The sequence below is a fragment of the Crocuta crocuta genome, unplaced genomic scaffold, assembly GCF_008692635.1.
Source record: "Crocuta crocuta isolate KB4526 unplaced genomic scaffold, BGI_CrCroc_1.0 scaffold439, whole genome shotgun sequence".
Classification (NCBI taxonomy): Eukaryota; Metazoa; Chordata; class Mammalia; order Carnivora; family Hyaenidae; genus Crocuta; species Crocuta crocuta.
This window is the reverse complement of record NW_027532838.1, coordinates 549102-573592: the sequence shown is the minus strand read 5'-3', so window position 1 is coordinate 573592 and position 24491 is coordinate 549102. Positions and strand designations below refer to the sequence as shown.

At 36.2% G+C, this 24491-nt stretch overlaps 1 protein-coding gene across 2 annotated transcripts in view; it reads right to left on the bottom strand.

The window, feature by feature from the left end:
• The window catches only part of LOC144216064 (uncharacterized), a 224854-nt gene that overhangs the window by 122355 nt on the left and 78008 nt on the right, over positions 1-24491 (bottom strand). The gene's annotated exons all lie outside the window — the stretch shown is intronic.

Genomic DNA, 24491 nt, shown 5'->3' with positions numbered 1-24491 from the left:
GACACAGGGCTCGAATCAGGAACTCAGGAACCATGAGATCATGACCTGAGCTGATGTCAGATGCTTAACTGACTGAGCCACCCAGGTGCCCCTATTTAATGTTAATAAGCTTAATTTTATGAAAAGCATTTCCCCAATAATGTATTTGTGACATTTAACAGCAACTCTGAATCTAAGAATATAGGAAGTATTAGAGTTTGAGTGTACTTTTTTTTTAATTGCTGTTGTAGTTACAAAGCCCTACATGTATTTGGATTATTTCTCATATAATATCTATTACTTTCCTAAGACATACACTAGAACTGATTCTCATAGTTTCCTTTGTTGCTTGGTCTCAGGCATTGAGAATCAAATATTTCATTCACACATGGAAACCATGCCTTAGTGTGTGTGGTGGTATGATCATCTGAGGCCACCATACCGGTTTTTGGCCAGTAACCCTGAGAGTAATTAATATGACCTGAAGAAGCCATAGTATTGATGCAGATAACAACAAACTTGGTACTGTAATTATTAATGTCCCAATGTATTGATCTTGTTGTATATAATATTAGCTTCTAGATTTCTTGGAGACTCTGAAATTCCTAATATCTTTTAAAATGTTTTAAAGTTTTTAAAAAGTTGCTTCTCTGTTTATCTGGATTCTATCCAGAGTGAATCCATTGTAGGTAACTGAGAAACTTAACTAAATGCAGTGTTTCTTAAATAAAGTATGTCTATAACTATCTTTAAAATATGCTGTCCATCTCTGAATACCATTTTTCTCTCTCCATCTCATCATTTCATATATATAAAATATGTGTATATATTACACATATATGTGTATAGCTATAGATACTTATATGTATAATTTCAATTGCCTATTGCTTTCACAACAATTGAACATGAACCTGACATCTAAAAACAACAAAAATGTATTATCTTACAGTTTACAGTTCAGAAGACCCAGTATGAAGTGGTTCACCTGGGTACTCTGCTTAGCGTCCCACAAAAATACAATCAAGACATCAGTAGGTCTTTGATCCTTTCTGTAGGTAGACCATCTACTGAACCAATTACCATGGGCTCTAAGCCTCATTGGTCAGTATGGTGACTGACAGGCAAGTGAACAAGATATTTGGTCTACAGTGCCTGTATTAACAAAATCTGATGGCATGTGGGCCTTAGTATTTGCCATATTTGGTTGAAATAATGGCTTACTTGAAGGGTTTGGAGCTCTAGATCCCAAACCGATTGAGTGAACCCAGACGAGTAACAACAAGACCAGCAGTAAACAGAAGTGTGTGCAGCTCCACTTGATAGCTTTTTTTCATTGCCTAATGTTGACTTTTCTCCAGCACGTATTATTACCAAGGAAGAGCTGTCTGATTTTATAATTATGAGATATGGTATTGATTTTATTTTTATTTATGAATGTGATTTTTATGAAGCAGGGTTTTTTAATCTCCCTTTTTGGGAGTTTACACTCTAATTTCCTGTAGAGGATTTGAGGGAGAGATTGGATTAAGTAACCACCCTTATAACCTGAATACTAAGGAGGTTTTGTAGGTGGTTGACCTGTAGGTTCACATGGGTTCCATACTAGAGGGATGATCTATGTGTAACAGGACCCAGGAGAGAATGCAACTTTGATTGGACTTCCAGCCCCATGTGGAACCAAACCAGGATGAAAACATCCATAAATATAGAGACAGTTATTACTAAAGAGCCTCATACATAATTAGCCTCTTTACACATGACAGAGAGTCATGCCCCCCTTTTAAATAGCAAAGGAAATGTATTTTTATAGTTGGTGTGAAATGAAAGTCAGCTGAGAGGCTTTGAATTAAGAGAGATTAAGGCCTTGGACAAGATAGAAACCCATTTAGGAATCCCTTTGCCAGGCTGGAGGATAAACACGAATTGTTTGAGGAAATCTTTATGTATCTCTATTTAACTGGCTGCCTAGGACCACCTGGGGAGATGAACATTCTATTGCATGCCTTTTAAAGTGCACAGCATTGTGTATTCAGAGAGGTGACATGTGTTCCTTGGTTTCTGTTAGCAATGTCTGAAACTCCAAGGGGATAAGGAGTGTCCTATGAGACTTTATATTGTGACCCTAGAATATGTAGAGATATGCAGACTTGATTGATCATTTCCATAAATCTGTGAGGCAAGAGATTCCCAGACATGTGTGTGTATGTTGCATGTGTTTGTGTGTGTGTGTTTTGTGCACAATGAATTCTCAGTCCCGTGGCATGTTAACATGGAGAAGCACTCCCTAAGGTTCAAGCACCTCAACCAGGGGCCTTGCATTGTCAAGTAACTTTGGCAGGTGTTGGGTTTGGGATGGGAGATACAAGAATGACATATTCCTCTTGCACCAGAGGCACCTTTTGATTTAAACACTGGGCTACTGGTCTTTAAGGGTATCACCCACAGTACTCCTGAGGATCTGGAGATCCTGTATTTTGCTGGTTACAGCAGCTGGGTATGTGGCAACAAAGAAGATAGGTAGCTGCTATCCCCAACTGAGTGTTATCACCAGTGAGAATAGGGTACCATTTCACTACCATGGGGTAGCCCAACCAACCCATTCTTCTTAAAGGGATAAAAAATGGATAAACCAGGGTTCTGTCTCAAATAATAATAAAGAAATATCAAAATGAAAGATGTTAGGAGTCTTGGAATAGGCCTCTATGAAAATACAGGCTGTGACCAAAACCCACTTGAATGCTGTCTGGAAAATGGGGTTCAAGTGGCTCATCACTCCTCTTGCATTACGGTGACCCAGCTGTGTAAGTGTCTTAGTGGCTGGAGTTCAGAAATTAGAGCTAGTCTCCAAGAGGTTATGGATGAGTCAGTGGTCATGGTCACACCATTCTGCTCATAGTGCCAATATTTTATAAGCTTTAAAGATTCCTTTGATGATGTAACACAACCCAAAAACACTCAAAAGTACATGAGGGGCAAAACTCTTGTTATTTAGTGTCAAGTAGAGAAGACACCTAGGCAGGGTCACATAGGGAGCTGAACCGGTGACAGGGTAACAGCAATTTGGAGCTTAGGGGGCACTTTATATACAGTGAGTAGAGAGGGGTTACCTAGGTTTGGCCCTGGGTCTCTATGGATTAGCTAATTTAAATAATGTTGTGGATTCCTGGGCATAAGGCCTAACCCCAGTTGTCTAGTACCCAGTCCTGGGGTAATTAGGGTGTGTCCTAGTGGCCTGCAGTATGAGAATCCGTAAGGGAAGTGGCTGTGTTGATTAAATCTTAGCTCTTCAAAAAGGAGTATAGGGCCTCAAACTGGGTCAAGATAGCACTAAAACAAACAAAACGAAATAAATGAAAGGCTATATTACAAGGGCACCTGGGTGGCTCAGTCAGTTAAGCATCCCACTTCAGCTCAGACCACCATCTTGCAGTTCATGAGTTCAAGCCCTGTGTCAGGATCTGTGCTGACATCTCAGGGCCTAGCTCCTGCTTCAGATTCTGTCTCTCTCTCTCTTTCTGTCTCTTTGTCTCTGTCTCTGTCTCTCTGCCCCTCCCCTGCTCACACTCTGTCTCTGTCTCTCGCTTAAAAATGAATAAACTTCAAAAAAATTAAGTAATCACCTATAATTAATGAGATTGACAGTTCAATATATCGCTCTATTCTCTAATACAACTGGCCCAAAATTTTAGGGAAGAGAAGGTTGGAATATGTAATCTGGTCAGCTACCTTTTATTCATATGATGTGGGAGAGATAATCTGAAATAAATCTACTCTTTATCAAGGCTGGAGAAATGCTCTGATGAGAGGCCATTAGAATTCTTTTTTTTTTTATTCTTTTTTTTATTATAGTTTATTGTCAAGTGGTTTCCATGTAACACCCAGTGCTCATCCCAACAAGTGCCCTCCTCCATGCCCATCATCTATTTTCCCCTCTCTCCCACCCCCATCAACCCTGTTTGTTCTCAATATTTAAGAGTCTCTTGTGGTTTGCCTCCCTCTCTCTCCTTAACCATTGTTTCCTTTTCCCCTACCCTATGGTCCTCTGCTAAGTTTCTCCTGTTCCACATATGAGTAAAATATATGGTATCTGTCTTTCTCTGACTTATTTCATTTAGCATAATACCTTCGAGTTCCATCCATATTGCTACAAATGAAGGCCACCAGAATTCTTGAAAGTCCCTATGGATACTGAATTCTGTAAGATGGAGATGACAGTGAGAGGTGCAAAAATGGAACTGGGTTGCTTGATCTCAATGGGAATGATTAAATTGTTTGTGAATAGAGGCCAGGTGGTAGCCTTTAACTCTTAGATACATGATAGAAAAGTATTACAGCATAAGCCACATGGTATGGATCATTTACTTATTCATTTATTTGATCTTTAAGGATAGAGTGCTGGGTAACTTATTTGCTGGGGTTTTAGAAATGAATGAGATTTCCAAAATAATATAGTATACACTGACACATATAATAAGAAAATATTTTAGAACTGGGAGGGAGACAGTTTACCTGAATTATGTAATGCAGATTCATAGCCTCTCCACTCATTTAAAAAATGAAGGGAATTCAAAGACTTACAGCATCTGGATTGAGCGGGAGCCAGAGTTCAGTTGAGGAAGAACCTTGCTGCATGGTATATATACTTGAATCTTTCTCCAAACTTTCTCAAGAGGAAAATAAATCCGAATCTTTCAGGGATTATTGTCTCCTGGCTTTGAACTCTTTCTGGAAACTAATGAAGTGGGAACTTATAGACTCTAGGCCCAAGTCACCTACAGTATAATATTAGATCCATTCTGTAGTTGTTCCTCTCAACCCAAAATCTATATAGATAGTGAAAACATAAGAAGTAACTGTCAAAATTCCCAGATTGGTTTTTCAGTCCGTAGAGAGAGAGGGGACTCTTATTGTAGGAAGAGACAAGTAGACGCCAGTGAAATCACACCTGCCCAACCCTGACTTACTAGAAAACAAAACAAAACAAAACAAAACAAAAATATCACACCCCTAGAGGAATTATAAAGATTAGTGCCACCATCAATAACGTGAAATATGCAAGAGGGCTAATTCCTACCACATCCCCATTTAATATGCCTATTTGGACAGTGTAAAGCCAGATGTGTCAATGAGAATGACAGCCGATTATCACCCACATAATTAGGTAGTGATTCCAAGCACAGCTGCATTTCCAGATATGGTATCTCCCCTGGAGAAAATTAACACAGACCCTGACACCTGGTATACAGCTATTGAAATCTAAATGCATTTTCCCCCTATCTCTGCCAGCAAAGGAAAACATAAGCAGTCTGCTGTTACATGATAAATACAAGAGTATATCCTTCCTGTCTTTTTCAGGGCTATGTCAACTCCCATCTCCCTGTCATAAAATGTTCCAGACTAAGGACATGTGTTGTCTTGATACTATACAGAATACAACACTGCTTCATGATATTTCTAGTTGTATGAGCATTCCAAAACAGATACACAGGAAGTAGCCAGCATCCTAAATCCTTAGTAAAACACAGGATGCCAAAGGGTAACAAACAGACTCTTCAGTATTCAGGGATCTGTAAGATTGAAATGTCTTGGAGTCAAGTGGTCGGGGGGTGGGGGGCATGTTTTCTAATGCTGCAGAAAGAAAGAAAAATTTTGGCATCTTTCAACAACCACCATCAAAAAATAAGGACAGCGCACCCAGTAAATAAGCACAATAGAATCTTGTTTATGGATTATGAAGGCAATATATATCACATTTGGCCATCCCATTCCAACCACTTCTTAGGTAATTGAAAGGCGGCTAATTTTGAGCTGCCCCAGATCAAGAAGGATTCTGTAATAGATCCAGGTTGCTATGTTAACTACATGACACTTGGACCTTAATACTCAAAAAATAACTGTTGTTGAAAGTGTCTGTGTTAGAGAGATAATTTTCATGAAGCCTTGATAAACCTCAGTAAAGAATTGGGAGTCCTAAATCATAGGATTTGGGGAAAAGACCATGACCTTTCCTACTGACCTATTATTCTCCACTTGAAATGCTATGTGTGGCTCATACTGAAGTCGGCCTGTGAAGATGTTCCCTTACAGGGCAAAAAAACTTTGTAGATATGACTGAATTAAGGATCTTGAGACTGAAAAGTTATGCTGGACTGTATGGGATTGTCCTGCAGATCGTGATTACCAATGTAATCACAAGGGTCCTAATAAAAGGAAGGCAAGAGTTTCAGTGTCAGAAAAATGAGATGACAGAATTAGAAGTCACTGCTGATTTTGAAGATGAAGGGTGGTTCCATGAGCCAAGGAAATCAGGTGTCCTCTCAAAGCTAGAAAAGTCAAGGAAACAGACTCTCCCCTACAGCCTTCAAAAAAAAAAAAAAAAACACAACTCTCTCAATCCTTTGATTATTGGAATCCTGACATCTAGAACTATAAGAAAATTAATTTGTACTGTTTAAGCCACTCAGTTTGTGATTAATTTGTTAGTGTGGAAATAGAAAACAAATACAATAAGATAAAATCATAGGCCTGAGTAGTTCCTAAAATTCAGGGGGGAAAAAGCTAGTTGTGCAGAGGTCAGAGATTCCTGAACTCGATCCCCTTTGGCTTTTACTTTCCTTTTGCTTTGTTTTTGTTTTTCTTTTTTTTTGCTTTGCGTTTTCACTTTTCTTCTTTCCACCAAGCTCACACATATGGCCTCTGCTCAAATTAATGAAACAGAAAACAGTGAGAAACTGATTTGTGAATATATCTGCACATTTTGCCACTATCAGTCAAAAGTAAATGACTTCTCTGCGGCCACACTCAGGAGGAGCTCTAAAAGACAATGGAGAAGGGAAATATTTCTTTATGGATAGATTTATGGAATTCATGAACAATATTTAGTGTTTTGATTAGGTGACCAGCGGCAAACAAACAAATGAAACCCTGAATATTGGAACATGGTGTGGAAAGTCTAGGGAACTGGTGATGTATGGATGCATGACCATGAAGCATGAAGATATATATGTTGCACATAAATGTTTATGAAAGCATCTAATGCAAAGAAAGAATGTGGTTATCATATATATATAATGACCAGCAGTATAAATATCAGCTTCTTTCCCCAGGCTCTCTGCCTTACTTAATGGCCTCTTGTAAACGTGTAACTGAAGCAAGGAGAGTGGATAGGCAGGAGCTCAGCAACATGAACTTCTTATCAAGGGTAATATGGATAGTACCACACCTGCGTGTGTGACATGCTCACAGTGGGAGCGAAAACTGAATCCCTGAGGCATTCCCATTTACCCAGAAAAAAATAGCTAACCAGTTGGTGGAAAGTAGATTGCACAAATCATCTTTGAGGGAGCATGGGAGGGAACTTGATTCCGTAGCAATTACCTTATCTATCTCTGTAGATTCACACACATTTTACAAGACACATTTTACAAGAACTGAATGTGTCAATGAATTCACACTCACAGAATTAACTGATTTTCATGTGTTCCATCACCAAAACAGAAAACGCTCCAAAACAAAACAAAAAACCAACAACAACAACAACACACACAAAACAAGCTATTAGAAGGGTGAGGAAATCAGAAGTTAGAGCACATGAAAAATTGAGATGTCAATCTATAGGATATGGCAACTGCCATAAACCAGCATCTGATATTTCATCTCTTCCATTAGCAGAAAGCATAGTACTGGGAACCAAGGAATGGGGAGACTAATTATGTAATTTTCCCTGAAAATTATTTGGAGAATTTTTTTCAGCCTCACATGTTTTGAATTCGTTATCTTGGACATCTTTGAGCCTAGTAAAGGTATATTCTCTCTGAGGACTACCATCAGAATTCCAATGAATTCAGTCCAGACAGAGATTCTCATGTTGTTGACTGAACACTAAGAGAAGGAGACTATGTGCTCATCAGGGACATTCCTCTCAGTCACCTGAAGAAAATTGATTTCTGCTACACTATGGAAAACAGCAGGACAGCATCCAGAACCAAATAAGCTATTTATTCAGGATGCCTATTACTACTTTCTCACTTTATAATCCCAGTTAATAGAAAACTGAGGCAAATTCAAATAAAAAATAATTCCCAAAGATGAAAGTGAAGTTCCCCCCATTGGTTAAAATAGCCATTCAACTGAGCAGCTACTTGAGGGAAAGTGAAGTAGTAGAAAGTACTAGTAATATAGAGACATAATTACAAATTCAGTTCTTCTCATCCACTGACGCGAAGACTGTACTTACTATATTAATGAGTACATCACCTTAACCCCACTGCCTTATATGGAGAACACTAATGATGTCTAATATATTCAGTTTCAGGGGGAAGTTGAACTGAGTTGACATCAGCAAATGCTGATGTGGTAGCTTCTGGAACTTCAAGTTCTCCTGTGTTGTAAAAATTACATTTTCAACATAATAAAATGTAAGGATGAATGCTGAGGGGGTAATGGAGTAGACTGTTCTGGAGATCTTTTCTTTGTGACTCTCAATTCATAATCCATTTTGTTATCTGTTGTCTGCTCTGGGAAGCTAACCTGTATAGACCCCATGGGATCCCTTGCATCTGATGTCCAGAGCACTGGGAACACTAGATCTAAGAGACACAGGAAAGTTAACTCAGTAGTATTCATTATCTTGGCTCACTGCTCCGGTAGTTGCTGTAGGCCTGCTGTGGCCCTACAAGAAACATCAGCTTCTCAAAAGGCTGTTCTCTCCTATAGCTAACTTGCGTGGTTTCCAGTGACCTTGCTGCCTCACAGCACTTTAAGAGCTCTGGGTAATTACAGCACCCCAAGGTCCTATACTTTCCCTTTTGGTTTCCCTTTATTAAACTCTTCTCAAAATTTGCTACTTTGAGTTACCTCCCCCTTCTTCCAAGATGCTGGCTGATGCATCTACGACATGTAGATGTATGTACAGGCACTGTACATGTATTAATTGATCTGAAACAACAGGGGAATAACTTTAAAAGTACGCTCTATTTTCCAATTGATAAAATGTCTGCATTTCTAAGGTGCTTGCATTTTCTCTTTGCAAGGTGGAAAGGCAATAAGGAGCACACATACTTGCATAGAACTCAGCCAAACCCTTATCTTATTATACATGAATAGAGGAAACATCAACCTGTTCTTAGATAAGTCTAGAAGCTATGAATGGGTTAAAATGCAAATATATGTTTAGTACAATTGTAAGGGAGAAAAATAGTTCAAATGGTTCACAATTTGTGTTATATTTAATAAACATTCATTTTTTTCCAAAATGCCACTTAACTTCCAGATATTAGAAAGCCGAGAGATTCACTCATAGTGAATGTCCCAACCTTGGTACCCTGGGAACTAGCTATGAACAAGGAAGTACCCTAGATGTGGACTAACAGCTTATGTGTCACATATTCATCTAATATTCACTATATGAGTATTTTCTTTTTTCTAGGAAGGCTTGTAGAAATTCACAGTGATGCTGAGTTGGGGAAAGATTGAGTTAGTTTTCTTTTATGAGTACAAGAAAAGATAGTATATTTTTGAAATAATATTCTATATTTAGATACAACAGTGGTAAATTGTTCAATATTCAGAAAAGATAATTAATTCTCCAATATGACTCAAGAGGGGTCAGCATGTGGACTGAAGGTGGGCTTAGACAGGGGGAGTTCAACAGAGATAGCCTGTTGAGAAATTGTGTGTTTAAGACAAGGAGTGTGAAAATCATTTTGAAATCTTGGGACCCACATAATAATTTTAATAACAGGACTGGCATAATTAGCGTAGAATTTTAGCAAGTTTCCTCAAAACAATTACAGGTGTATATAAAGGGGCCTGGAAGGTGGAGGGTAAACCAAAACACTCTTACAGTATCAAAGGGCAGAATGCAGAGGGGAATTCAAGAATAGAATATACAATGAAAAAGTCAGTAGCAAATATGTATGTGCCAAGAGTGGGAGTGGGTAACCACAAATGATCCCTGGTTTCTGGCCTGCGGAACAAGTTGATGCTGGTAACTGGTCAGTAAGAGAGGAAACACTGTGAAGGAACATATCCCAGAGAAAAGAGTAATTTAAGCTCTACTAGGCTTAAATTTAAAAGTATAATTCAAGTTTTAATTACGCTTAAATTTATTAAAGAATATAGGGTGATTAAAACACGATGCTGACCGAAAATGAAAATGCAGGATGAGGGACAGAATGTGCTTGCACTGGTTCAGCTATTCAGTGAGTAGATGACGACCACCCCTCCCGTCCCCCCACCCCCATCTCCCGCAGCAGGCAGCTGTGTATCAGCACACACAGTGTGCAGCTGTGCGATGGTTGGCACAGCTTCTGGCTCCTTGCCCTTAACAAGATTAAGAGCAAAGGGGAATGGTGCCACATTTGCTTCTGCTTCTCAGATGCCTGGGTCTGTGTGCATCTACTGGTTGAAGAAAGTAGTAAATGACAGTAATTGGTTGCTTTGAAGGGAAAAAGAGGGCTAGGTATGGGTTTGGTGTAGTCAGTCAATAGGAACTACCACAGAGAAGTCGGTATGTTAAAAATTGGATAGAAAACATAACTCCATCAATAATTTGTATTAATGTAAATAGGGTAAGCAGATGTACTAATTGTCACCCAGCTTCCGGTTCAATTGTGCATCTTTTCAAAGTGCAGCAAAAGCTGGAATGCCCATTGAAACAGGATGCCACGGAGAGGCTGAACATAAGGGCAATGAAAAATGATACCATGCAAAATACAAATCCCACATAGAAACACTAAATATTAGATCACTATGTTTTAATATGAAGTCCATTAGCAGAGATTAGAGTAATTTAGTAATTAATTAATAAGATGGATTCCATAATCATTTTAATGATCACTTACTTTTTATTAATTGGAGTTTAATAACAAAAATTGTCAATTAATTATTAACAATATTAATATGAAGTTAATGAATTAAAGGAAACAATGCACTAAGAAATTACAGCAATCAATTATATCATTGTATAAATACTGCAAAACTGACTCTGAATACATGAAGCAAATATATATATATATTCACAAATGAAATTATGAATATCACAAAAAATATCACAAAATTAGGAAATCATCAGGTTAGAACATTTGCACACAAGTTTTTACAGAAATAGACATCCCAAACATATATATTTTAATAAGTGTATAAATAACTGAATAACTCAAATAACAACTTAAAGCTACTGTTCCCTTTTGAGGTCACATGTAATATTCATAAACATTTGTCACAAAAGTGACCACAAAGGAATCACTAAGAAATCCATAAGGATAAATGCCACAAAGAAGACAATTTTTAAGTGAGGTGCAATATAACTTGACATTGATAATAAAAAATAAAATTTAAATAATGTATATTACAAAACTGAAAACAATCCAGAGTTAAGGGAAGTATTATATTGATCAATATGTTTGATGAGAGAATACAAACCTATACATACAAATTCACAAAAACATTAAATAATATACTTTTAAACACATTGTTGAGCTCAAAATAAATAAACCCACGATTCCTGTGGTTTAGACTCAAAGAATGACCATAACGTCCATGGAGAAACTTATGAGTGAAAGTCACAGACACTGTGTATGTTGCTTCAAATACTGCCTCTAGTTTCTAGGAATTAAATATTTATTTATGCAGGATCATTCTGACTGGAGAAGTAGAGTAGGGACCCTTAATGAAATGACTAAGACAAGTGTGTTAACAAGGTGAACTATTTTATATAAATAGAAATGTATTTATATCTAAGACTCAGGTAGAAGGAAACATAACTTATAAAAAGGTGAAACTAAAGATTTTTATAGAAATTCCCAAGTTTTCCTCCAACTTGAGGAATTAATGTAAAGCTTCCTTCTATATTATTGAAAACTCTGGTATTACCAACAGAAGTATGCCTTTAAAAAGTTCTGTATTAACACACACTAATTGGGTTAAGGATCTTTGTATGAAAAGCATACATTTTTTAAAGTATGGAAGAAAATACATGAAATCATGATTACCCCAGTATATGGTAGCTTATTTGAACATAAAATGTACAGTCTACATTTGAAAGGATTAGAATATTTAACTATATTTAAAAACTAAATAATAGGCCTATGTCAAACAAAATCAAAGACATAAAATTGAGGATATTTAAGTTCAGGTACCTATGAAAATATTAGTATTTATAATGTATATAAAAATTACAAATCAAAACCCAGTGAAAGAAAAATAAAAACTATGATCAAATATAAATTTAAAAATTTACAGTAGAGATACAAGGTGAGAAAATAGTACTTACCATCACCAGGTGGAAAAGAGACCTTACAGAAGATTACATTGTTTTTCAAATTCAATTCAATTCCATTCAATTATTTTCACAAAGCCACATAATTAACTGATATTTATAGAAATCAGAAGAGTGGCTTACTAAGGCAGGAGCTGGAGGCTATCAGGTACATGAGATAATCTAATGGATGCTGGAAGAATGTTCTATTCCTTGATATGGCAAGGGTTACTAGGTACAGAAATGTACACTTTAGTTAATTTTATGCATTTTAGTAAATGTTAGCTATCCTTCAGAAAAAGAAAGATAGAACCCATTTACAGTGGAGGACTATAGTATGATCATGGATTAAAAGTTTTAATATTATAAAAAAATCAAAGATCCATAAGCATTAGTTTAATTAAGTGGAAACATTTTTAATGATGTTATCATTAATTTGTTTTCAGTGCCTATTTATTTTTATTTAATTTTTGACACAGTCCCAAAGAAAATGACCCATCATATATACCAGCATTCAGTGTTTTCTCTGGAATATGATACTTCTTATAAAGGTCTATGATTAGATGTGAAGAGATGGAGTTTGCCTAGAAATTTACGTTCCCATGAAATGACCTATGGGTTCAATTAAATCCCCCAAATATTCCAGCAGGCATTTTGGTAGGATTAAACAGAATGATTTTAACGATGTATGAAAGATAACAAATTGATTTAAACTAAATATGGAACTACTTAGGGCCATAGTCAAAATACTCTTGAAGAAAACACAACTTGGTGATTTATACTACCATATGACTACAATTATCATTAAGTGTCAATAATTAAAGCAATGAATGAAAAGCAATGGTCTTTTTAAGACCTTTGGGCTTAAAAAGATAGTCCATAAATAAATACAAATATGGTCATCAAATTTAGGAAGAAATTCTTCTGAAAAAAAAATGGAGGGAATTTTTTTTCTTTCATAAATAGCAATTGATGAATTAAACACCTTTATTATAAAAAAAAGAAATTACGGTGTGCCTGGGTGGGTTAGTCAGTTAAATGTACGACTTTGGCTCAGGTCATGATCTCACAGTTCGTGGGCTCGAGCCCCACGTCAGGCTCTGTGTTGACAGCTCAGAGCCTGGAGCCTGTTTCAGGTTCTGTATCTCCCTCTCTCTCAGACCCTCCCCTGCTCCTGCTGTCTCTCTCTCTCAGAAATAAATAAAAAACATTTTTTTAAAATTAAGAAAATTAAAATTAAAAAAGAAATTACGACTTTATGTTTTCTAAAAACAGTAATAATCAGTTCCAGATGGATCATATACTTAAATTGTCTTCATGAACTTGGAATAGACAAATTTTCCTTAAGGAAAGCAATAACTTTAAAGGAGAATATTGATAAACTGAACTTCATTAACATCAAGAATGTTCATTAAAATATACCATTAGAAGAATGTAAAGGCAAGTCAAAACAATGAAGGAAATATCTGCAATACAGATATTGGCAAGGTTTTTGCTCACAAAATACAAGTCAACTGCTATAAGTACTGAAGATACAAACAACTAAACCAATTAAAAATGGCAGAAAGATGAGAATAAGTACAGTACTTTACAAAAGATTATAAATCTTGGGGCGCCTAAGTGGCTCAGTCAGTTAAGTGTCTGGCTTTGGCTCAGGTCATGATCTTACGGTTCGTGGGTTCAAGCCTCCCATCAGGCTCTGTGCTGACAGCTCAGAGCCTGGAGCCTGTTTCAGATTATGTGTATCCTTCTCTCTCTGCCCCTCCCCCATTTGTGCTCTGTCTCTCTCTGTCTCAAAATTAAATAAAACAGAAAAAAAAATTTTAAAGATTATAAATCCTAAAATCATGTGTTTTAATTTTTAAAAATCTGCTTTCTTTAACAACTGTTCTGGAGATTGAATCTTTTTGTCACTGAAATGGAGAGCAAGCACTGGGTTTAATGTATCTGGTATAGGCTTTTCCCTATCTCAAACTCAGCTCTTATCGTGTGGCTTTAAAATCAGTAGGAACACAAGAAGTATTTATTGAATGAAGTGAAATATTAACTTGTGTATATACCACAATGTTTAACTACTCCCATTTATATTTGATTTTTTTTTCACCTTTCACTTGGATTTTCAATGATTATTTAGAGAATTTACATTAGAATTTACCGCAACAGTTGACCACCTTCATAAACTCTTTTGAATATTCCTTGGTATTTATCAAGATACTTTAAATAATGTAGATAATAGCCTATATATGTAACTCAAAGACAGATGGAGAACCACAGCTTAATTTAAAAATTATATTTCCACTTTGGAAAAAGAAAATTAATCCAAGAAGGTATACATTAATGAAAAACCTGGGAAAAAATTAAAAATATATAGTTGATGAATATAGACATTAATATAATAAAAGGCAAAATATTGTGAGTGGTTTAGAAATTAGTGATTCTTTATACCACATAAATTCAATGTGGAAAGTGTCTACTTTTCCACATCAATAATCATAAGACTCCAAAGTAGTGGGAGTGTTTTGTTTATTTTAAATAGAATGCCAGCTTTCCGTCATTCCTCCTTTCTGATTTTTACTTTGTATTAAGAGCTTTCTTAAAAAGCTACACATAGCATTAAACTGTAGGCATAGTTTGAGAAGAGAGATAATGTGTTTGACAGTCCATACATGTATATCCAATTTTTGGATTATGACATCATGGAACAGGAGATCACCAAAGTAACTTCCAAACATGAAAGTGGCAGAGAGCTCCAAGGAAAGTAGACTGACTGCTACACCATATGAAATATGTATTAACAGAGGACTCTTCTATTGAAGATGAAATTTATAAAGAGTCTTTCATTCTCTGCCATAAGAAAACCTCATATATCACTCATCGAAAAGAAGGAGGAAGAGTTCACTGGAATTGCATAATAAAATGTCAGTACTGGATAGTGATTAAAAACACCATCTAAATTCTATTTGGGCAGGGCACTTGAGAATCCAGATCAAATAAGCCATGTATCAAGAGAGCAGACTAAATGTCACAATGTTCCACAGTGACAGATTAGATAAGTGCCAGAGAAATATATAGGCCTGAAACAAGAATTACTAAGCAGACATCTTAAAACATGCTTCACAAGCATTATTCTACATAAGTAGGAACCTTTTAAATGGTGGTATTTATCATTAATGTGTTTGTAGATCTTTTAAATATTACTTAATTTTTGGAATATCTCAAAGAATACAACCTATCAGATATTCCAGCACTCAGTAATTTATCTTGAATATGATGCTAGAGTCCTGTTTTAGATGTGAGAATATGATGTTTTCCAAAAGTTTGATGCTTTCCATCCTGAAATGCTTTTCATTATCCCATTTTTTCCTTTGTCGTGTTTTTTTTAATGTTTGTTTTGAGAGAGAGAGAATGAGAGAGAGAGAAAGCGTGAGCAAGTGCAAACAGGGGAGGGGCAGAGAGAAAAGTAGACACAGAATCGAAACCAGGCTCCAAGCTCTGAGCTGTCAGCACAGAGCCTGATGCGGGGCTTGAAACTACAAATCATGAGATAGTGACCTGAGCCGGAATCAAGAGTAAATAATAACGGACAATAATGAAATATACCATAGAGCAGTTAGTACATTTTCATTTAATATAGTCATGGGTTTACATCTACCACATAAGTATTTGTTAACTTCTATCCTTTCTGAGATTTGTCCATTTTCTTTCTTTTTATGATTATTGCGAATTAAAAAAATTTCTTTAAAAATTTCTTTCTTTTATTGTCACATATTATCCATTAACATGTTTTTAAAAATATTTTATTTATTTTTGAGAGAGAGATAGAGACAACATGAGCAGGGGAGGGTCAGAGAGACACAGAATATGAAGACAGGCTCCAGGCTCTGAGCTAGCTGTTAGCACAGAGCCCGACGCGGGGCTCAAACCCACTAACTGTGAGATCATGACCTGAGCTGAAGTCGGACGCTTACCCAACTGAGCCACCCAGGTGCCCCTTATCCATTAACATGTTAATTATACATTACTTTTAGCCATGATTGAAGGGATTACATGATGAATCCTTGACTTGAATCTTAAATTAGATATTTTCCCATCTCTCATACAAAGCCTGGGTTTCCAGCCAAGTAACTCAGGAACCATAATACCCTGTACTTATTTGCTCTCATCTCACCAATAATGCTATCTTTGTCATATATTCTAATACAATATATGTTTTATTCTGCCAACACAGAATCATTATTTAACAGTTAATTGTATTTAAATGCATCCACATATTTTATCTTTCCTATACTTTTCACTACCTACTGTTGTTCAGCAATTTCATGTGATACACTTTTATTTTTCCCTAAATAATTTTTTAAATATTTCCTTTAAGATTGCTTTTCTGATGACTATTTTAGTAGTTACTGTCTAGCCACAACTCTTTACTGTTGCTTGTAAAGGATATTTTTATTTGTTACAAAATTCTGGTATGGTATTTGTTTTTTAAGTATGTCTTATTACTTAGATCATTTATATTGAAAAGTAGGATATAGCTCTTACTGCTGCTCCTTTTATTTTCTTTAACTTTCTTAACCTTTATTTATTTTGGAGAGACAGAGGGAGAGAGAGTGAGAGAATGAATCTGAAGCAGACTCAAGGTTCTGACCTATCAGCACAGAGCCCGACATGGGGCTCGAACTCACAAATGTTGAGATCATGACCTGAGCCAAAGTCAGACGTCTAACCGAATGAGCCACCCAGGTGCCCATACTGCTGTTCCTTTTATGGTAACATGTCTTGCTTCCTCTGGCTGATACTGATTTTTCTCTTTGCCTAAGTTTTCCAATAGTAGTATTGCTCTGTGTGTGGTAGGCTGAAAAATGTACTGACCATCCAATTATAAATCACTTTCAAATCTCCAAAACCCATAAATAATATACTCCCTGGCAAGTGAGGAGATTATGTTAAGGATCTTGAGAAAAAGAGTTCATCCTGGATTACCCAGGTGGACCCTAATGCACTCCTATGAGACAGACAGAGGTTATTTTGACACAGACACACAGAACAAAAGATGTGCATATAGAGGCAGTGACTGCACTGACGCAGCCACAGGCCAAGGAAAGCCAAGAAATGCCAGGCAGCCACGAAAAGCTGGAAGATGTGAGAAGTGGATTGTTCCCACAGCCTCCAGAGATAGCACAACCCTGCTGGCTCCAGTGATTTCAGACTTCTGCCTCGTGAACTGTGGGACAAAAAAGGTTTCTGTTATTTTAGGCCACTCGGTTTGTGGTAATTTGTTGTGGAAACCTTCAGTAAAACAATGTTTCTACATGTGGTTTTCTTGATATTTATACTCTGAGTTTGCAGGGAATCAGGAAAATCTAGAGTGATCTATTTCAGAAGGTTGTTTTTTCTTCATTTTGTTTAGTTTTTTTTTTGTTGTTCTTATTGTTTCTAATACTGTGTCTGTTCTTTACTCTCTCCTCCCTTCCTAGGAATTCATTTATCACATGTAAGAATATCTCACTGTTTTTGCAATATCTTTTAATCTCTGTTCTGTGTTTTCCTTCTTCTTCCCCCATCGTGATTGCTTCCATCTTTATATTTTCTATTACATATTTTCTGATGTGTTAATTCTCTTTTCTCCTAGGCCCTATTTGCAGTTCAACCTACATTTTCAATCTATACTGTATTATGATATCTTTGGTATTATTATTTCTATTACCTTTAAAAACTGACTCCATACCTCTGATGAAACATTTGTATTTATTTTTTGAAAATATAATTTGTATTTGATTTTAAAATCTGGATCTCATCAGATTATATACATAATATATGTATATGTATATATGTATATATATATGTATATATATGGAATCATGACCTCTCTTTTCTTTTCCTGAGATTTGTGTCCATTGGTCATATGTCATTATCATGTTTGATAATTTTTGACTGACAACACAAATTGTGAATGGGTAAGTACAGAACCTTTGGATGGTGTTATCTTCCACTCTTAATGATTTGATGTAAGTTTATAGGGAGATAATGAAAACCAGTGGACAGTAGTACAGTACTGGATAGCATTCTATGGACCTAAGATATCAAGGGTCTCAAAAGTATTCCGAAGACTAGATTGTTTTCTAGGCTTCTTAGAAATCTCTGAGCCCACATTTATATCTCCCAAGACCCATGAAGCTTAGAATTATTCCTTTAAGCAGCAGGTATTACCTTAGGTTTCCCAACTTTCCAAGGGCAGTGTTGCTTAGTGTAAACTATCTTATCAAGGGGAAACTGCAACCAGGATAAAAGTCTTACTCCCCTGCAGCTCTGTGTTCTTCAGAAACTTGTGTCTTGTGTTCTAACTCCTTAGTATCTCTGTACTCTAGATTTTGTTTGCCTAGTCCAAGGATTCTGCCACAATTTCTAGGACCCAGTTTGGTTTGGTCTTCATGCCCCGTAACAAGAATACAAAATTCCCTGTAAGGGAAATACTGTTTTGGATGCAGGACTCAAATCATCACGTTTTTCTGTATATCTGGACTTGTCTCTCTTGTCGTGTTACGGTAACTATTCTCTGATACCTATAAGCAACTCTTTTGTTTGTTTTACCTTTTATAACTAGTCTCAGCAAAGATCAGCTACTTTATCATAGTCTATAACAGGATCGTAGAACTGATATATATTGTTTTAAGTTTATTTATTTATTCTGTGAAAGAAAAAGGGTACACACATGGGGGAGTGGCAGAGGGCAAGGGAGAAAGAGGCTCAAACCCAAAAACTACAAGATCATGACTTGAGCCGAAATCCTGAGTCAGAAGCTCAATCAACTAAACCACCCAGGTGCCCCTAGAATTCATATTTCAAATAGACCAGCTATGGCAATGTCCTGAATACATGATGTATGTCTGCACCTTAAGTAAACTGGAATAACATATGTTGGGTTAGAGCTATGCTTTTTATGAGTAAGTATTATTCGTCTAAATTAAATTCTCACAAATTGATTGGATGGTTACTTTTTTGATAAATCTTGTTGAAAAATATGTAGCATAATCTGGATAACCTATAGAAAGTGAGACCAAAGTTAATTTTTTGAGGGGAGGATATATTTTTAGAAGTTGTCAACAAGTAGTTGAACAGATAAATGACATTTAATAACTGAATCTCTGAATGTGAGAGGGAAAATTTAAGTAATACATGAACTACTGGTAGAATATATGACATTTTAAATGATAAAAGTCAAGTAAATTTGTAAGATAATTTTATAAATTATTTTAAATATACTTATGAATTTATTTCATATGTTAGAATAATCACTATTGGTTTTCTTTTAATGATATAGTAGATGTCTCCACATTCCCAACCCCTTCTATGTCATTTCAGGATGCCATAGCGAGTTTCTATTTCTCTTCAGTAGAAGGAATGACACTTCAACCAACAGATAAATTACTACAAGCCTGTTCCAGACATGGCCATTATAGAGCTTCATGGAGTAAAGGGATTTTATTTGAAACAAAAGGAAGTTCTGATTCATTCAATGGCTGGTGAAATCTTCCAGGGGTGCTCAAAAGCACAAGTAAGCAAAATGTTAAATCATAATCTGGATAAGCAGATAAATGGGGGTCTTTGAAGCACAGAAATGGATCACCCATTGGAGATATTTGGCTGAGATTCTGAATATAACTACATGGAAGAACAGTGATAGAATTACAGCTCCTACTGAGTAAGCTGAAACCAGAAATGTGGTTATGAGTTTGGTGTATTTCACTCCTGCTTCTACATGAGTCCTTGCCCTCTTCACATATGATCCTAGAAATCAAGAGTTAAATGGCCCTGCATTATAGGCCCAAGTCCCTGTCCATACCTATAACCTTTTCTACAACAGCCTCTGTATCCTTTAGCATTTTATTTATTTGCATATATCAAGATAGCATTATAGTGGTTTAACCAAATAAAACTTGATTTCTCTCATTGTGCTCAATAGTTTGTGATCTACTGCTATCATGAAACAAAACTCCTTTATCTCTGTTCTTCTTGGTAACCATTTTTTCATAATTATAAGGGGGTTGTTCCACTTTGGAGCACCATTTTCAAATTCTATCAGTAAAACGAGTGAAGGGAAAAGGACAAAAGACATGCCCAAGCTGATTCTACCCATTTTCATATGGGAAAATTGAATGTTTTTAAAGTGTAGTACATTTTTCTTACATATCATCAGGCAGAAGTACACATATGGCTAGATGAAGCTAAAAGAAATCAGGTTGATAAAGCTAGAAGTAATCATTTTCTCTTAACCAAATCATTATCCACTTAGTCAACAAGACACAAGGATAAAAGTGAATCAGGAACTGGCTGTATCTGCACAACTCTCTCAACATAAAGAACAGTTACCTGCTGTCTATCTCTTACAACTACTTGCCAGGAAAAGCCAGGTCCTCTAATAATTCAGGGGTGATTACCATCATGGCAACCCATGTATACAACCACACAAAATTCTTTATTCCGTGGTTTGGGCCTGAGTTATAAAGACCTAAAATACAGTGGTTAAACATGGTATAGCTTTTTCAGTTACTTTGCCCTGGGTTGATACAGCAGCATTGGTCCATAAGGATCTCAGGTATCATATTTCCACCTCATCATTCCCAGCTATGACCTTCATCTTAGTGGTCCAAAATGGAACTCATTTCCTCAATTAAGCAGTATGGACCAAGAGTCAGTTTTCTCCTTCAGAAGTTTCCTGCAGACCACTAAAAAGCACAACTGCTTATGTGCAGTTGTTGAAATTTAGTTACTTGGTATTATCCACTTCAAGTGAGGATAAGAAATGAAACCTTGATTATATTAATATCAGTTGATAAATGAATATTGATGGTCTGAGGAAATTTAGCAGTCTCTGCTACAGCCATCATTTAATACAAAAGTGATCATTCTTACCCAGTTTCTGGAATAACTAGCACCTGTTAACTTCCAAGAAGTCTATATCTATGCCAGTTCTATTCAAGGAAACTGTCTATATGATGGAAAGATATGGTAACCACCAGCCACATCTGGCTATTGAGTACATAGAATGTATTCAAAATGGCTGAGTAAATTAATTTTCTTGACTGAAACCTAGCTCAACTTAAATTTAAATAGCCACACGCAGATGGTGATTATCATACTGGACTACGCAGATCTAGACATTATTCCCAGTAAAGGGGCTAAGTTCCTCAAATATGAGCCATCATCTAGCAATAAAAGTAAATCTTCAAACTATTTTCACTAGAACAACAAGAATAATTTAAAGATCCATCAAGATATGTTTACATCAATAATTTGCTCTCTATGTTTTTATTTTGTCACTTTGTTACACTTTTATGCAATGGAAAACTAAAAATTAATGGCTCCACAAGTGGCTGATACAGTAAATTTAACTGAGAACAAACAGAAAATGATAGAAAGTTTTGGCTTTATAGCTGTGTGTGTGTGTTTGTGTGTGTGTGTGTGTGTGTGTGTGTGTATTTTAAGGCAGAGCTTTAACCTAGGTTTTTAGAGAGTAAGAACTTGTCCCTAAACACCTTCCCACTTTGTCCTTTCCACTGTAAGATTCTTATATAAATCTGCAAAGGTGACCTGCAAAGCTATAACTTGCTGAAATGAGCCCTCAGAGTCTTGCGCGGAATCTAGAGCCCACAATGAATGATTATTGATGTTGTCAGCAGAAAAGCTGTCAATTAGATGTACAGTTTGCCATAACAGCTCCAGGGTATAAACCTGAACTCTTCTGTGAATTTACTGGATCTACTGAGCAGCTAGAGGGCCAAGCACAGAACTCTCCATTTGCTTCAGGAGATCCAGATGTTCACCTTATTTGGTTGTGTGCCCAAAATTGGATTGTGAGTTTGATGCATTTTTGCCCTATAGCATTTCAGGGTTTTAGCCTAAATGCTTATTTTTAAAAGTTTGTTTATTCTTTATCCCCACTGTAAAGTAATACATGTTCAATGTAGCTAATTTAGAATGTATGAAAAATATGAACAAAATTATAGTTACTTGTAATTCTACAACACAGTGATAATGACTGTTATCATATTTTCTGTAACTTGAGAAAACTGCTATTTTCATTAACTTTGCTTTACTATGTAACATTTTAAAAGCATTTTCTTCCCCGTCTCTGTTCCCTCATTTATCATTCACACTTCTCAAAGCAAGGCCATCTGGCTCCCTTGCAGTCAATCCATTGTAGCTTTTGTTGCCAAGGTCACCAATGGTTTTTTGTCCCCTAATTTGAATGGACACTATTTAGTCTTTATCTAACTTGAATTCTCTCCAATAGTTCAGAATCCTGCCCTGCCACCTAGGAAGTTTATAAAGCTGCTGAGTCAGACTGCTTCCAAATTATTGCTTAAGCTTTTGGGATCAAACTCAGTTAATTTTTGTGCCAAGAATGAATTAGGACTAAGTCTATTTGCCTCATATGCCAGTTTACCTCAAAAATTTCCAAAGGGACAAATATATCTGCTCAATTCTTATAAAGCAGCCATCTGTAGCACTGCATTTGGCTTATTATATCCTCAGGGCTATCTTATGTCCCAGAACATGTCACTCTGGTGAGGCAATCAGTCAAATAGTCAACCACACCCAATACAAGAATGGACACGTCATTCAGATCAGTCTTCTTGAATTCCAATCCTCCAGAGCAATGGTTACTACAGGGTTGAACACTGTCATGCGCAGCAGCAATATGAGACCTCTGGGGGGCACTGACATAGATGTGATCAATTTTAGGGACTTAAAGCATAGAAAAGCTGAGGCTCATTTTTACACACTAGAAAGAATGTGTTGGAGATTCAAGCCAACACAAAGGAGAGACAAGTATAAACAAGAGAAAGCAAAAGACACCTGATAATGCAGTCTGAGCCCTAGAATCCAGCTAGTCTTGGTATTTTACTTGCAAGAGTGAGTAAACTACTGGTCTTGTTCTCTTTTCCTTCCTTCCTTCTTTCCTTTTCTTCCTTCCTTCCTTCCTTCCTCCCTCGCTCCCTCCCTTAATGCCTTTGCATAACTTCATGTGAACCAACTCTCATCACTCTCCTTTTGCTGCATTTCCTCTATTCCATCTGGAAATCCTAAGCCATGATTACAAAAATCATATTTATTTTAGATTTTCTATTCATTTCTTTTCCAAAATCTGGCTGTTCATTTGAGAACCCGCAGCTGTCTCAAGCTGTTTACTCTGGCCAGTGCTGGAATCACCAAGATGGTTTCTTAAAACACAGATTGCTAGGCTCCACCCCTGAGTTTTAGTTTATTTGTTCTAGGATGACACCCAAGAATTTACATTTATTATTGCTGCTGATCTTGTAACCACAGTTTTACTTGTTATGAGGACAGAGAGAAGACTTCCAAGTTCTTTGTACGTCAGACCAGAACCCCAAAGTCTAAATCAGACTTTATCAGATTTGTGTAAAGCTTTACCAAACCTTCTTTTCTCTGATGGTATGCTGAAGAAATGACCACAAATAGAAAATAATTTCATAGATACAATAGCCTTTATAAAACTGAAAAGGTTATAATAATTTGAACATAAAAAGTTAAACAATCATATATAAACCAAATGAATAAAGCAATTAAAATAATTATTTTTTCAATCATTGGAAAATATATTCATATATTAATAAAACACAAACTGGTAATATGATTAAACTGTATATAGCAATATATGCCTATAAAAATAACATTTAAAATGCTAACCATTCTTTGAGCTTTGTGACTATGGTGTTTTTAAATGTAAAATCTTTGTCTAATTTCCAAATTTTTTATACTAAGCCTTTTCTCTTATAATGAAGATTATTTCTTTACATGTTAGGATAGAGTTAAATAATAGGTATGATTGCTCACTACTTGCATATCTCCAAGAGAACTTTGAATCTTGACTGGCCCTTGGCCAACTGCTAGGAATGTGGCCCTTATAAGGTTCTTAATGTTAGTGATTAATGATTTTGTTATTTAACTAGAACAATGTACCATGCTGTACCAGTTTCTCAGGCTTGCTTTGCACAGAACTCAAGATTGATGATGCGTACTTTGGTTGTTGGGGATCTTGACTTTCTGTTGCTATGGCTGGGAGTGTAATACGATGTGGCTATGTGACCTGCCCTTCATAAATCCCCAGATTCTTAGACTTAAGTAAGTTTCTATAGGCAGAGACATTCCACACATATTCTTGTAGTATGCTTCTAGAAAGAAAGAAAGTTCTGTGTAGCCTTTGGTGAGGAAGTTAGAAACCTGTGTCTTC